Source organism: Mus caroli, chromosome 8, assembly GCF_900094665.2.
Source record: "Mus caroli chromosome 8, CAROLI_EIJ_v1.1, whole genome shotgun sequence".
NCBI lineage: Eukaryota > Metazoa > Chordata > Mammalia > Rodentia > Muridae > Mus > Mus caroli.
In genome coordinates, this window is record NC_034577.1 from 82,680,817 (window position 1) to 82,696,028 (window position 15,212).

A 15,212-nucleotide genomic window follows, 5' to 3' on the forward strand; every position below is an offset into this window, starting at 1 on the left:
AAAAAAAAAAAAAAAGAAAGATGGTGGCGGACACCTGCAGGCTTAGCACTTGGGGGATAGGGGGCGGAGGAAGAAGAAATGGTCTGAAAGTAACCCTGAGCTATGGGGTAAGAGCCTGTCTCAAACAAACAAAACAAAATAAAACATGCTTTTAAAAATAGCCTGGGTTATTTTTAAAAATATATTAATATATAAATAACACTTGAGTTCCTGAAAATTCATTTACAGACACTTTCAGTTTTAGTTAATCAAGGTGTTTAAACGTTTTAAGCAGGGCAGCACTTCAGTGGGGTGCTTGCTCAAATAACAGAGGTGCGAGGTGAATTCAAGGGAAATCCTTTATTAAACCTGTCACCTACGCCACGCTAAGCAGCCTGTCATTCCCACCTCAAAACTCACTCCCCACACCTGCTTCTGGAAGGCCTGGACTTTTTAGCTCCCTCCAACACAACTCTCCCGACTCCATTTTTTTTTCTTTAATCACCCAAACAACTAGCAATGTTCGTTCCCTTAGATGCAAATGACAACAGGGTTCACTTGTCAACACACACTGAGGCTCCAAGTCCTAAATCAAAGGGATGGAGCAGAGCTAACTAGGGATTCCACAGTGCCCACGGCAGAGCAGGGATTTTGCCCTGGAGAGATGTGGGTGGGCAGAGCTGGAAGGAGAGGCTGGCTACCAACTTCTCTGGATCCCACACTGAACGTCGGGGGAGTGTGTTAATATCACCTAGGGCGAGGCTGGCCTTGGACCAGTCTACCACAGTGAAAGGGAGGCTCCTAAGCTGGCACGGTGGCGCCGACTACCAGGGAACAGGGATATAGATCACGTGACCCAGCTTCTAGGCCAAACCGTTGCTTTAATCACAGGCTAAATGGGGCTGATAATCCCAGATCATGGACAGCTGGCACAGCTCAGCTGCCACAAGGGCCTGAGAAAAGTCCTCACCCCCAGACCCTCCTCTACCCTCAGTATCCGTCTACTTCAGGACGGGTGCCAGAGTTACTGGGGCTTTCTACCATAAATCACAAGGCAGGGTGTGGCGCAAGGCCCCAATTAGCTTGCAACCTTCCTTCGGGGTCATAGTCATTTAACCCTGCGCCAAGGATGCCGGGCCTCGCCCTTCCGTAAGTGTGGGCTGGTGAGATGGTATGTGGTTCTCGTTTCCTGACCAGAAATGCCAAAGTACAAGGCCGGACAAAAATGGATCCCAGGAGGAACAAGAGTCAACTCAGGAAAAGTCCCCAATCACTGACTTGTCACCAAGCCATCTGATCTCTGGGTTGGGGGCTGTCTGCCTTCTCTCTGGGCTCCAGCCAAACCCACCCAGCTTTTCTTAGTTCTCATCGAGGCAGGCGGAATGATCTGTGCACCTTAACTATATTATGTGATCATCTGTGCACCCACCAGTGGTTTCCTGTCACAAGCTGACCATTGACCTATATACAAGGTCCAGGAAATCTCATATCACCTGCCACCTGTCCCTCAGTCCCTCTCAGCACAGCCTCTAGCACATCTTCCCTCCAGCCCGCAGCCTCTGCTCTCCCTGTTGCATGCTAGGCACATTCCTATTCCGGGGCCCACATAGGAGCTGTCCTCTCTGTCCTGGAGTGCACACAGTTTGGACTCCCTGACCCTTTGAGGAGAGCCACCCTGCTCCCACTCTCTAGGGCTGGCTTTATTTTGCTTCGCCGTGTTTATCACTCTAGAGCACAACAAAATAAGTTTATCTTTCCTAACCACAAATACATAAAATAAAACCAAAGAAGGCAGAGGTCCCCCTCGTGTCAGACAGTTCCCACTGTTCATTCCTTCCTGCTGGTCTATCTGTAGCATTGGTCTCTGTCGTAACCTTACGGAGAAGAGCTGCTTCCGGAAGCAGTGATGGGGATCCGTCTTCAGTCCCGCTTTTGCTTTTATCGGTTTGGTTTTCTGAGACAGGGTCTCAATTACAGCTCAGACTGGCCTGTAACTTGTAATCCTCCTGCCTCAGCCTCCTCGTGTTGGGCTTGCCTAGTTCTAAGACTCATTCGAGGGATACATAACAACCATGGAGCAAGGCGCACATTTTTAGTGGAACTCTGACCCAGCCCTCAAAACTCATATTGAGGCCTAGCCCCTGGTTCCTCAGATGAGACTATGTCTGGAGACAAGGTCTTTACGCGGGCAGTTACGGTTACATAGGGGCGGGGTCAAATGGGCAGGCCTAGTCCATATTGATAGATGTCCTTGTCAGAAGAAAAGACCTGAACATACAAGTGACGACAGGATTTTCTTACAGAAAGACACCCATGAGACAGGAAGTCAGTAAAGTCATTGTGTGAGATAGTCTTGTGTCAACTTGACGCAAGGTAAAGTCACCTGAGGGGAGGGAACCTCAGTTAGGAAAAGGCTTCCATAAGATGGGGCTGGATGCAAACCTGTACAGCATTTTCTTAATTAGTGATCGATGGGGAAGGTCCCAGTCCATTGTGGTTGGTGCCATCCTCAGGCTGGTTGTCCTGAGTTCTACAAGGAAGCAGTCTAAGCAAGCCAGAGCGAGCAAACCAGTAGGCAGCACCCCTCCATGGCCTTTGTATCAGCTCCTGCCTCCAAATTCCTGCACTGTGTGAGATCCTGTCCTGAGTTCCTTCAGTGATAAACAGTGAAGTGGGAAAGTAAGCCAAATAACCCCTTTCCTCCCAAGTTACTTTGGTCATGGTGTCTCATCACAGCCATAGCAATCGTAACTAAGACAGCCACACACCCTGTGAATGCTTGACCGCTGATGGCTACCTTTGGAAGATCAGAAACGATGGTTTCCTTGGCAGCGGCGGACCACCGCACCCTTGTGTGGTTCCAGGGATTGACCTAACTGGGGCAGCGAGAGAATGAAGGCCAGACAGACATAGAGACAGAGACAAGCCTCTGATGGAGAGGCTGCAGCACCCCAGAAGCATGATTAGTCTATACAGCTGAACAAGTAGGCATAGTTAGGTGATCTCAGTAGGTGCAGTCTCTGTAGGAGAGCAGTTTTCAGGCTGTAAACATTCCAGGGAGAAAGCTTTGATGAGCATTTCCTGCACATTGCACCAGCATCGACATTCAGACTAGAGGCTAGGCCATGCCTCTAAAGTCTCACCAATCCCATAGGTCTGTTAAAACCACACACTCACTCAGGAACTCACTCAGTCTCTACAGAGGACCGGCCTTATCATCTGCTTCCTATAGGAAGAAGGGTACCCACTGGGTAGCTATCTTAGAGTTTTATCGCTCTAAAGAGACACCATGACCAATGCAACTCTCATAAAAGCAAACATTATTCAGGACTGGCTTACAATTTCAGAGATTCAGTCCATTATCATCGTGGTGATGCACAGCCTCATGCAGGCAGACATGGTGCTAGAGGAGCTGAAAGTTCTACATCTCTATCCAAAGTACAGCTAAGGAGACGACCATTGTGTCTCATACTGGGCAGAGCTTGAGCATATATATTACCTCAAAGCCCACCTACACAGTGACACACTTCCTCTAACAAGGCCACGCCTCCTAATAGTGCCACACCCCAATGAGCCAGTCATTCAAAGACAAGAGTTTATGGGGGTCACACCTATTCAAACTACCACAGTAATCTTTTCGCTTGGAAAAGCCCATTTAAAATGCAGATGGTTTCCCCACACTCTACACACATGGTGTAGAGCAGCCAACGTTGGAGGGTCTCAGAATGAGGACAATGCTAATGGCCTGCAGTGTCCAAGTTGGCTTTGTGTAGCTAACTCCGACCAGACTCAAGAGTCAGATAGCTGTATAACCAGGAGGACCCATAATGGTCATGGGCTTAGTGGCTACAGCACCACCAATGGCCGTAGCTGAGACACGTACTATTTATCATCTCAGGTGCTGGGACCCATCTGAGTGAGACAGGAAAAGTTAGGCTCAGGGAAGGAGGCAGCTGACATTCAGAGGAAGCGGAAGTGCAATCATTTTTCATTTCCCTGCTCATCTGTTCCTCTTCCTCCTCCTCCAGATCACACCTCTTCGGCTCCCTGGTGCTCCCGAGTTTGCTGCTTGTTGTCTTGATTGATTTTATGTACATGGGTGTTTTGCCTGCATATAAGTCTGTCTACCATATGCATGCGTGCTGTGCTCCTGGAGGCCAGAAGAGGGCGCCAGATACCCCCAGAACTGGAGTTTAGACAGTTGTGAGTCGCCTTGTGGGTGCTGGAAATTGAACCCAGGTCCTCTATGAGAATAGTCAGTGCTCTCAACGGCTGACCCATCTCTCAAGCCCTGTTTGTTTGAGACAGGGTGCCATGTAGCTCAGGCTGGCCTAAAACTCACTATGTAGTTGAGGATGGCCTTGTATTTCAGTCTTCCTGCCTCCAGCTCCCCGAGCACTCGATTATAGGCAAGTGCCACCATGCCTACTTCCTAGCTTGCTCTTGAACTCCATCCCCCTCGCTCGCTCTCTACCTAGATCTACATGAACAAGAACTGACCAATCAGTTGTCCTTTCTACCCCCTCCTACCCCACCCCCACTGGTTTAAGGACTGAAGGACTGTCATACTTGAGTTATGGTGGGGATTGTAGTACTTGGATATAGCTTTAGGAGTTGAAGCCTTGGTCCCCAACTGGACATAGGCACTATTGAAAGGTGATTGGCTTGTAGGGATGCTAAATTCACTATGGAGCAATTCACTGATGAGTTCTTTACCAACTGGAAGAAGTAGGTCACTAGGCACATCCCCGGTACAGTACTTTCTTTTTACCTCTGTGGTTTCTGGTTGTTGTGAAGCGAGCAGACCCGCTCTGACCCATCCTCCAGGAACTGCTATCACCACGCTCTGTGTCACCACAGCCCATAACAGCAGAGCAAGCAACCGTGGACTGAAACTTCTGAGCTCATGAGCTGAAATAACTCTTAAGTTGTTAACATCAGACATTTGGTCATTACAACAACAGGCTACCTAATACAAAGTCAACCCACTGTAAGTTGGAAGGAGACATCTATAATGAATTCCTTACACATAACTTACTGAACGTCCCAGCTGAGCAACAAAGTCCACTGCAGTCTCTGCTGCTCCTCGTGACGCTGAAGCTATGTAGGAGACACAGCTTGCAGCTGCCACCACCCAGATGCGAGAGAGAAGACCTGGTTATACATCGCTAGCCTTGTGTTATAGTTAGCTACCATCAACTTTACATAAACCCGAGAAGAGTTAGAACCTCATTGAAGAATCACCTTTATCAAATCGGCCCCTGAGTGTGTCTGCGAGTATTTTCTCCCTTGACAACTGGTGTGAGAGGCCCCAGAGCATTGTGGGTAGCTGGGCCTGAGCAGTATAAGAAAGCTAGTTGGGCAAGCCAGTAAGCAGTGTCCCTTCATGTTTTCTGCTTCCATTTCTGCCTTGGCTTTCCTGGAGGATGGGCTGTGACACAGAAGTGTAAGTTAAAATAAACACCTTTTCCTCCCCTAAGCTGGTTTTGGTCAGTGTTTTGATCACAAGAGAAAAGCAAACGAAGACACCATAGAATAGATTAAAATTCAAAACCCATTGTATGATCTCTTCAGAAGGTGTTTGTTTTCATACTGCTTTCTTTTTTAGAAGTATTCCTTTATTTTTATTTCATGTGTATTTTTGCCTGCTTGTTAGACTCTGTACAACATGCATGCAGTATCAGCGGAGGCCAGAAGAGGGCGGCAGATCTCCAGGAACTAGAGTTACAGAACAGGGGCTGAGAATTGAACCCAGGTCCCCTGGAAGAGCAGCAAGTGATCTTCACTGGGGAGCCATCTCCCCAGGCCCTGTACTGTCTTCTCTTTCTAGCCATCAGCAGTATGCTAGGCTGAGCTGGTGACGTGAAGAACAGGCAATGAGACAGTGGAGCATGGGGTAGCCAAGTTCTGCTGAGACGGTGGAGCATCGGGTGGCCAAGCTGGCATTTAAGCTGAGGATTTTTAACTTGAACCCTTGTCCTCTGGGGCCATCGGTAGCGTGAGAGAGCCTTTGAGCTGAAGTTCCAGACTCTGGCAGAGGCCGTAGGGTCAAGAGATTCCCAAACACTAAGTTGATAGAATGTTAACTCTGAATGTGGCTTTCAGCAGACTTAGTTCTTCGCATCTTTAGACAGAGGAGGAGTGCCTTAGTTACTCCCACGTTGCTGTGGTAAAATACCCTGACAGAAGCAACTCAAGAGAGAAAAGATTTAGTTCAGTTGACAGTCCCTAGGGGGCCTGACTTGTGAGGGAAAGCACAGTAGCAGAATCAGGAGGCAGAGAGTGAATGGGAATGGGGCGGGGCTAGAAAGCCTCAGAGCCCGCCTCCAGTGGGCTACTTCTTCCAGTGAGCCCCACCCCTTCAAGATTCCAACAGCTTTGCCAAACAACGCCACCTGCTGAGCAACAAATGTCCAACACATAAACGTATAAGGGACATTTCTTTTGTTGTTGGTGGTGGTGGTGGTTTTTCGAGACAGGGTTTCTCTGTATAGCCCTGGCTGTCCTGGAACTCACTTTGTAGACCAGGCTGGCCTCGAACTTAGAAATATGCCTGCCTCTGCCTCCTGAGTGCTGGGATTAAAGGCGTGCGCTACCACGCCCGGCTCATGAAGGGACATTTCTTATTCAAACTGCTGGGAGATCTACCTCTGGTGCTGTTAGACACAGGTTTCACGATTAATGTTAAAGTTCTTCTTGTAAGTATGCCTTTTGAGGTTTACTTTCTTGTAAATGAGCAACTATGGTGGGACATGGGGGTGATTTGATTCCCTAATTGACAGCTATACAGACTATCCTGGAACCCTGGCTGCCTAGAATGAAGAAAAGCGAATCAAGCAGACAGCCAGACTAACATTATAGCACCAGCTGTTCTGAACATCCATTCCACAGATGTCTTGAGGAAGCAGTATGGCAATCGCAGCCATAGTCCTATGACAGGAAGATTGAAATTCCCCTGAAGTCGTTCTCATACCAGGCAAAGGGGAAATACTTTCCAGTGGACTACCGGAGGGACAGCAGTGACTTTTGCCATGACCAGTGTAAACACAATCCTTCATTTGCACAAAGGCCTACTGGTGATTGGTTCTAATCTTCTGGCAAAATAAGTTGATTGTCTGTCACAGCTCACTTCATGGGCCGTCCAGGAAACACCCTCCTGTGCTGTCCCTGGGGGTGTGACATTAAACCCAATAAAACGATCCTCTCAGGTGTTCTTTTCTGGCCTCTCTTGAGAGCTATCTGTAGTAGGCTGGCCTGAACTGGTAGACGGAGGGAAGCAGAGGTGTTGGTGCAGATATCCGAATGTCAGCGGCAGAAAGGACAGATCATCTGCTGGAGGGCTGATACCCGAATGTCAGCAGCAGTGGGGGCAGATCATCTGGCTGGGGGCTGCAGAGGCAGCAGAGCTAGGGGACTGACAGCTTTGACAGGCGCAGGAGTACTGGAGCTACATTGGAGACTGGCTAGTGGCCACAGGAGTAGTGAGCAAACACGGCAGTAGTGGTAGACCCTACAGGAATTGCTGGTGGCCTTGAAAGGGCAGAGATGGGGCTGGTAAGAGCAGCCTTAGAGTGACAGTGGAGAGGGAATGACAGCGACAAGATCACAGCAGAGAGGTAGAGTGGAGGTGACACATCAGCAGTGGCAGCGGCAGGCACTGTGGCAGAGTACCAAGAGCAGTAACACTAGTCTCTTGTCTAGGGCTGCACAGGAGTAGAAACCCTCATTACTGTAGGGCTAAACATTACTGGGTCCCGGGGGATCCTAGCAGACTCCACCCAGCCCTGCCTTGCTCACCATGGTCCTGGCTCATTGCTGTCCCCTGCTCAGCGCTGCCCCACCCACTGCCGCCAAGAAGCCAAGGTTACAGAAACCCTAGAACACAGTAGAAAAGTGTCTCTTGACCTACCACAAGTTTTCCCCATATAAGGCTCATATGCTTGAATTTTTGATCCCCAGCTGGTGGAACTGTTTGAGAAGGATTAAGGGGGGTGGCCTTGTTGGAGGAGGTATGTTACTGGGGGGTGGACTTTGAGATTTCAAAAGACTTGAACTTGAGCCACCCCAGTCCCAGTGATTCATATTCTCTCTCTCTCTCCCTCTCCCTCTCCCTCTCCCTCTCCCTCTCCCTCATCCTCCCCCTCCCCCTCTCTCCACCATCCCTCCCTCTTTCCCCTCTCCCCCTGCAGATCAAGACATAACCCCTCAAGCTGTTCTTATACCATGCCTTTGCTCTGCCACTATGGACTCAAAAACAAAAGTAACTAAGACTGAGCCCCACTTAGCATCAAGACTGATTCTATAAAAAGCACAAAATGTGACAGTCAAGATTGTCACAACCTCCCTGTGGGTATAAGCGGGTCCCAACAGCTAGGTCTTAATACCCCTGTTAATTCTGCACAGGGACTCTGCTGGTATCTAAGATGGCAAAAGGCACCTGTCTATAGGAGCTCCATCAGTAATGTGAATGTGTGAACCCAGCCAAGTGTGAGTCAGGAGATGGAAGAATCCCACCTCTTTTTTTTTTTTTTTTTTTTTTTGGTTTTTCGAGGCAGGGTTTCTCTGTATAACCCTGGCTGTCCTGGAACTTACTTTGTAGACCAGGCTGGCCTCAAACTCAGAAATCTGCCTGCCTCTGCCTCCTGAGTGCTGGGATTAAAGGTGTGCGAATCCCACCTCTTAACTAACACAGGCCAGCTGGGTATGTGAGTCTTCTCTTCAGTTCCTAGTACACAGAAAGCTGAGGCAGGGGGATTTGACATTCAAAACCACCTTGGGCTCCCAGTGAAACTTTGTCTCAACAAACTAAAACCAGACAAACTAAAAAGCGAGCATAACAAAACAAAAACAAAAACTACAGCTGCAGAGATGCTCAATGGTTAAGAGCCTTTGCAGCTCAGGGCACCAGCCCAGATCGGAAGGAACCCATGCCACTGGTCTGGTGGAGCTCCTGCATGCCTGGGTCCCACTGGTCCCAGTTACTCCCTGGTGTTGGGGCAGATGTTGTGTCCTCTTCAGTTCTGATCCTATGATCCCGGGCGTGTTAGAGCACCTGAGAGTGGCACTTCCTCTGGGTGTTGTTGGACTGGCTGCAGAGTTTACAACCAAGGTCTGCTCAGGGCACCTGCCCAGACCGGAAGGCTCAGGATCTGCTCTTAAGGAAGTGTTGTGAACAGGGCTGGGAACCCGCTGGGTGAGGCTTTAAAGGTGATGTCTTTCCTCCAGTTAACACATCTACCTCAGAGGTTCCCGCAGAGAGGCTGAAGAAATATAAGTACTGAGGCAAAGAAATGTCTTTGCAGCAACAACAGAGGATTGCTTCCAGCCTACAACTTCAGAAGACCAGGAAAGATGAGCAGGTGCTAAAGAGAAGAAAGAACGAACTGTTCCCCACACATTTCTTCGGAATATCACATGGACTTTGTCCAGCTTATGCTGAAACAAAAATCCACACCCTTGTGAGGATCTGTGAGGCAGATGCTACCTACTCTCTGTCAGCCCCTGCTGCACTGTGATAATTAGATCCTCTCAGTTACCTGCTGGGCCCTGTGCTATCTGACTGAGGGTGGCAAAGAGTACGTCCATCATGTGGTGACCACCAGCATCCTACCCGGGCTTGTAGAGCCTAGGACCAGCTCAGAACTCAGTGTCTTGACCCCTTGTCTCCACACTATGGGCAGCATTGTGGCTGGAACAGACGAACAGACCCAAATGGCCATTGATGCTGGCATGTTGAAGATGTTGGGCCAGGTCCTGAAGCACCCAAAGTCCTCCATCTACATGCTGGCTTCCCGGACTGTGAGCAACGTGGCCGCTGGGCCCAGACACCACATCGAGCAGCCGATTTTGTGTAACTTGCTGCCTGTTTTGATAGACCTACTAAGGAATGCAGAATTAAAAGTCCAGAAAGAGGTTGTGTGTACCGTGGCTAACATGGCAACTGGGGCCTCTCAGGGCCAGCTGACTCTGCTTGCCCACTCGGGAATCTCGGAGCCAATGCTGAGTCTGCTCACTGCTCCAGACACGGATGTTGTCATTGTCATCCTTGACACCGTTTCTTTTTTTTTTTTTTTTCCCTTGTTTTTTTGAGACAGGGTTTCTCTGCATAGCCCTGGCTGTCCTGGAACTCACTTTGTAGACCAGGCTGGCCTAGAACTCAGAAATCCGCCTGGCTCTGCCTCCCAAATGCTGGGATTAAAGGCGTGCCCCACCACGCCCATCTTGACACCATTTCTTATGTCCTCCAGCTAGACAATCTACAGGAGAAGAAAAGGCTGTGTTTTCAGATAGAGGAAGTTGGTCCTTACCGCACCACCACAACACTTACATCAGCAATGGTGTCCTGGACGCCACTGAGAAATATTTATGTGAGGAGGAAGATGATGACCGTTTGCCCAGGCCTGGGCTAAGAGTGTGACTACGCAGAGAACTAAGACATCTCACACACCGGATTTCAGCTGGAGTACCGATCAGTCTTGGACTTCCACACGACTTCTGGTGATAGCACGGACCACGAACATCCACACGGTCTCTGGTGGCAGTACAGATCTCGGACATCAGCTGGGCCCTCTGCCACAGCAAGAACCACGGACAACACCATAGCCCTCTACAGCAGCACAGGCCAGTTACATCAACATGGCTTCAGGGGGCAGCACAGACCAGACACAGTGGCATGACCTTCAGTGGTAACACAGGCCACCAACATTAATACCTCCCCCAGCCGCAGCAGGACCATGGACCCAAGCACGGGCTGGGCTGCAGTGGTCAAATATACACAGCTAACAGTATTTACCAGCTGAGGAGTCTAACTGACTAGGGACTGTGTTTTTTTGTTTTCGTGGCTGTTGCTAATCTTTTTTGTTAGTCTGCTTTATTTGGGGAATTGAGCCTCTGCTGCTGGTGTAGACCTGAGTTCAGGGTTCAGTCTCTACCACCCACATGGTACTCTTGATGCTTTGAAACTCCAGTTTCAGGGGATCTGATGCCCTGGTCTAGATTCTGTGAACACTGTGAATGACCACGGTGCACAGCTATGCCTGCAGGTGAAACACTCACACAAATACAATATAAATCAATCAAGCAAGCAAGCAATCAGCATATCAACAAATGAATGAGTCAACCTCTTAGCTCAGCATGAAGTCAAGAGACATTGAGTGTAGTTTAAGCATATATCCTGGGCTGATATGCAGCTATGATAATGAAAACAGTATCACTCATTCCTTTCCCAGTGAATCCGCCCTTTCAGTGTGAGGGAGCAATGGCCATAGCATCTGCTTTCCTTAGAAGCTTGTAGTCTGAGTTGGGGAGCATCAATAAGAGCAAGAGTGGACAGAGCAGCTGCTCCTCCAGGGATGGGCCCAGCCTAGGCTCCCCTAGCGCAGGAGAGGTGGCTACAGAGGCCACACTTTTAATTTGGTGCAGTGATCTTGCTCAGGTGGGAAACACGTGTCAGGAAAGAGAGATATCCATTAATCCCCAAAACTATCTGCCCCATAATCCTCTTGGTTTGACTGTGTGAACCCCCAAAGGCATCTGTGACCTCTTCCTGTGCCATTCAGGAGGGGCACCTGATTCGACTGTTAATTTGCGCTATGCAAACAAACCCACGGGCAAAGTGGCACTGTTGGCATTTAAAACGCATCATACAAAAAAAACCGAGAGAACAGTGCACTGAGGAATAAAAGGGCCTGTCAATCAGCCACGTCCTTCTGTGCACTCAGTCTGTCGGAGCTCTGCCACCTAGACCTGATGCAGGAGCACTTCTCAATTAACAGGGACTTAATGGGAGAATGCGGTGGCTTGGTTTAAACTTTGTGGAGCCTTAGGGAGGTCCCAGACTGCAGGGTGCTTCTCTGCTGGCATAGGTCACAGCTCTTCACTCTGCTTCCCCGGGACACCTGCCTGCAAGCAGCTAAGACAAGCTGGAGAGGCGGAAAGTCAGCCCACAACAGCCTGTGTAACAGGAAACCCCTCTGTGACAGACAGGGGTCAGTGTAAAGTTTCCAGCGATGCATGTCCCCGTGCTAGTCCCTCCTCTCCTGCCAGTCACTCACCCAGTAACCCACCCAACAATGGAAGAGGCCACAGATACACATTCACAAGGGCAGCCTGTCGGAAGTGAGATCAGAAGAGACACATTCTGGCTCCTACCATTCCACAGAGCACGTGATCAGGAGTGGTTTCTGCAGGAACTGGGTCTGCCACTTCCTGATGGGCCAGGTCCATAAGTTACGAACTTGGTAGCTTGAACCCAAAGAAAGGGTGGGAGGCTGGACATAGATTTAGCTATCTCTGACCACAGAGTCACCTAGACCCTCCGGCTGACCTTGTGCTGTGGTACCATGATGCCCACTTTCTTGGTTTCTAGGAGTTTCTTCACACACCCATGACTAGAGGGAAGAGTGAGTGGAATCCTGCTTCAGGTCTTTCACACAGCTGCTTACATCTGCCGTATGTGATTTGAATTGTTTCAAGACATTTTTTTCCCTCATTCAGTGTCCCCTTACCCAACCCACTGTCCCAGCAATGGTTGTTGAGGCTGCCAGTGGGCATACGTGCTGGAGAGTCCAGAGAAAGGTCTTTGTTTCTCCAAGTTAAGGTCTTTCTGCTCTTGAGAAACATAGGAAAAAATAACCATAGGCTGAGGAAGGGGAGACTCTGTTAAGAAATAGTCACACTTGCTGTCCTGCCATGACCACCACTGGGACCTATGAGTGGGTCACCTCATTTGTAGGAGGAGCCCCAGTGTCTCACTGTGGGGAGTTGTTGTGGGTTGTCCTGATGCTGTTTGTATTCCTGATGTTAATTCTACTTCCTTAAGAGGGGTTGCTCCTCTCTCCTCAAGAGCAGTCCATCTGTCCATCACATACTCAGGGGATCTCATGTGAACCTTCTCCCTGTTTTAAATGGTAAATAAAGGCTAGAGCCTGTGATTGGGCAATGGAAGGGAAAGGTGGGACTGGAGGTTTAAGAATGGGGGCAGGGAGAGAGAGAAGAGGAGGAGAGGGGAAGGAGAGAGGACTAAAGAGGAAGAGGAAGAGAAGGAGGAGGAGGAGGAGGAGGAAGAGAAAGAGGAGGGGACCATGATGGAGCAGAACCACATGGCCAGGAGAAACCGCAAGTAGAAAAAGGTCTTATAGCTAGGATATAAGTTAGTATAGTGTTAGATCTGCCCAGTCTAGGCTTATAGATTATGATTATAATAACTGGATTGTGTTTTCTTTTTTCTTATCATATGGGCTTATTGAGGTTGAAAACTCCAGCAACAGGGAGTGAACATCGGTACAGATTACTTCATCCCTTGTAGTCCACCATCTTTGGTTCTAGAGACGTTGAATTAGAACCAGATGTGGTATTACAGACCTATAATGTCAGCACTTGAGAGGCTGAGGCAGGAGGATTGTGGGTTTGAAGCCATCGTGAGCTACACTGGAAGGTTCCTGTCAGGAACCAATAAACAACACCTCAAGCTAGAAAGGACTTCAAAGAGAAACGTCTGTGATTTCGTAGAAGGAGAAGGGAGGTGTAGACCTCTCACTGGGAATTAGTTATCCTTGTTTGGAGCGGTCTTCTGAGTAGGGCTGTGCCCAAGGAGAGGGGGCTCAAGGCAGTGGAGAGGTACCCTAAAGATAGCTCCAGGTGTTTTCTTAACTTTACGGGTAGATAAATGGGTTAGCCAGGCAGACAAACCTGTATTAAAGACATTCTGAAAAATCAACTTGAGAAGATTTGAGGAAATCAATTATGCTCCGCTGTGTCCACTGAGTCTGCATAAACCAGGCTGGCTAGTTAGCAAACAACTCCTGGTCTACAGCTCCTCCCATCTCCTCACTGGTGACAGTCACTTTAGTAACTGAGCCGTGGAGTGGGGCCAGGCCAGAATGAAAGGCATCAGAAACGAGGCTTATCCAAATGAAAACTAATTTGTTTGTTGCTCAACAAAGACCAAAATCACCTCAGCACTACACCAAATGAAAACTAATTTGTTTGTTGCTCAACAAAGACCAAAATCACCTCAGCACTACAAGGCTGGTGAGACATCAGAAAACAGTTTATGCCTCTCATTTCCTCCTTAGGTTAGATATGGAAATAGCAGAGCCAGACACCTCCATTCCCATGGATGGTATTCCAGGCACAGAGGCAATGAGCGGGTCACTCAAGGAGCAAATCAGAGTGGGTGCGGTCCCCACGGGGTGACAGAGTCCACATGCAATAAGCAAACAGTGAGTGGGAAATACCAGCCATGTAGAGAGTCAGGGAGCATTCTGTTGTGCTCTGGGTGTTCCCCACACAACAGGGCAAGAAGCTAAAGGGTCTAAATTAACCTTAAAAGCAGACCAAGTTCATGGTCAAAAGAAAAATAAGACTTAAGACCATGTTATGCCCCTTAGCACAAAAAGCAGGCAGGCTGTAGGGAGGACACTGGGGGAAAGGACAGGATTGGCCCTCCGGTAAAGTGGTGCAGGAACCTTAGAGTTTATGAACTCAAGAAGATCTGTCAGAGTGGGACTATAGCTCAGAATGCATGAAGTCCTAGGTTTAGTACACAGCTCAGCACAACAGGCAGGGAGGGCGGGACCATAATATAAATAAGTCCACACACCCACCAGAATGATCTTTTCTAGAGCTGTGGCCTGACTGTGCTGCCCAGACTGAATTCTAAGTCTGGGGCTCAAGTGAGCTCCCTGCCTCAGTTTCTTGAGTTGTTGGGACTCATGAGATACCACCATGACTGCTAAGTGTAGAGAGACTAACTTTGTCCTTTGCGACAAAGCCCAACAAGGTATGGGTACAAGCCAGACTCTGTCGACACAGCCGTGTCACTGCTGTGACAAAATGCTTGACATAAGCAGCTTAAAAAGAGGAAAGGTTTCTTTTGGCTCACAGTTTCAGAGACCTCATTCATGGCCACTCAGCTCCATTGCTTGTGGACTCAGTGTGGTGAGGCAGAGCATCATTGCCACACTGGTGAAGGAGGAAAGCTATTCAACTGGCGGTCAGGAAACAGAAAGAGAAGGTCATTAAAGGAGTACCAGGAAGTGAAATGGAGCAAAATCTTGTGTTCTAGGAGATAAAGATTAAGGGAGTGGGACCTTGGGGCAAGATCCTACTCAGCTAAATCCATATGCAGATCCATATGTGTGATGGTTTGTATATCCTTGGACCAGGGAGTGGCACCATCTGAAGGTGTGGCCTTGTTGGAATAGGTGTGACCTGGTTGGAATGGGTGTGTC

At 48.9% G+C, this 15,212-nt stretch overlaps 1 pseudogene; it reads left to right on the forward strand.

The window, feature by feature from the left end:
• Positions 1–10,396, forward strand: part of LOC110300877 — a 14,867-nt pseudogene extending 4,471 nt beyond the window's left edge.
• The last annotated feature ends 4,816 nt before the right edge of the window (positions 10,397–15,212 follow it).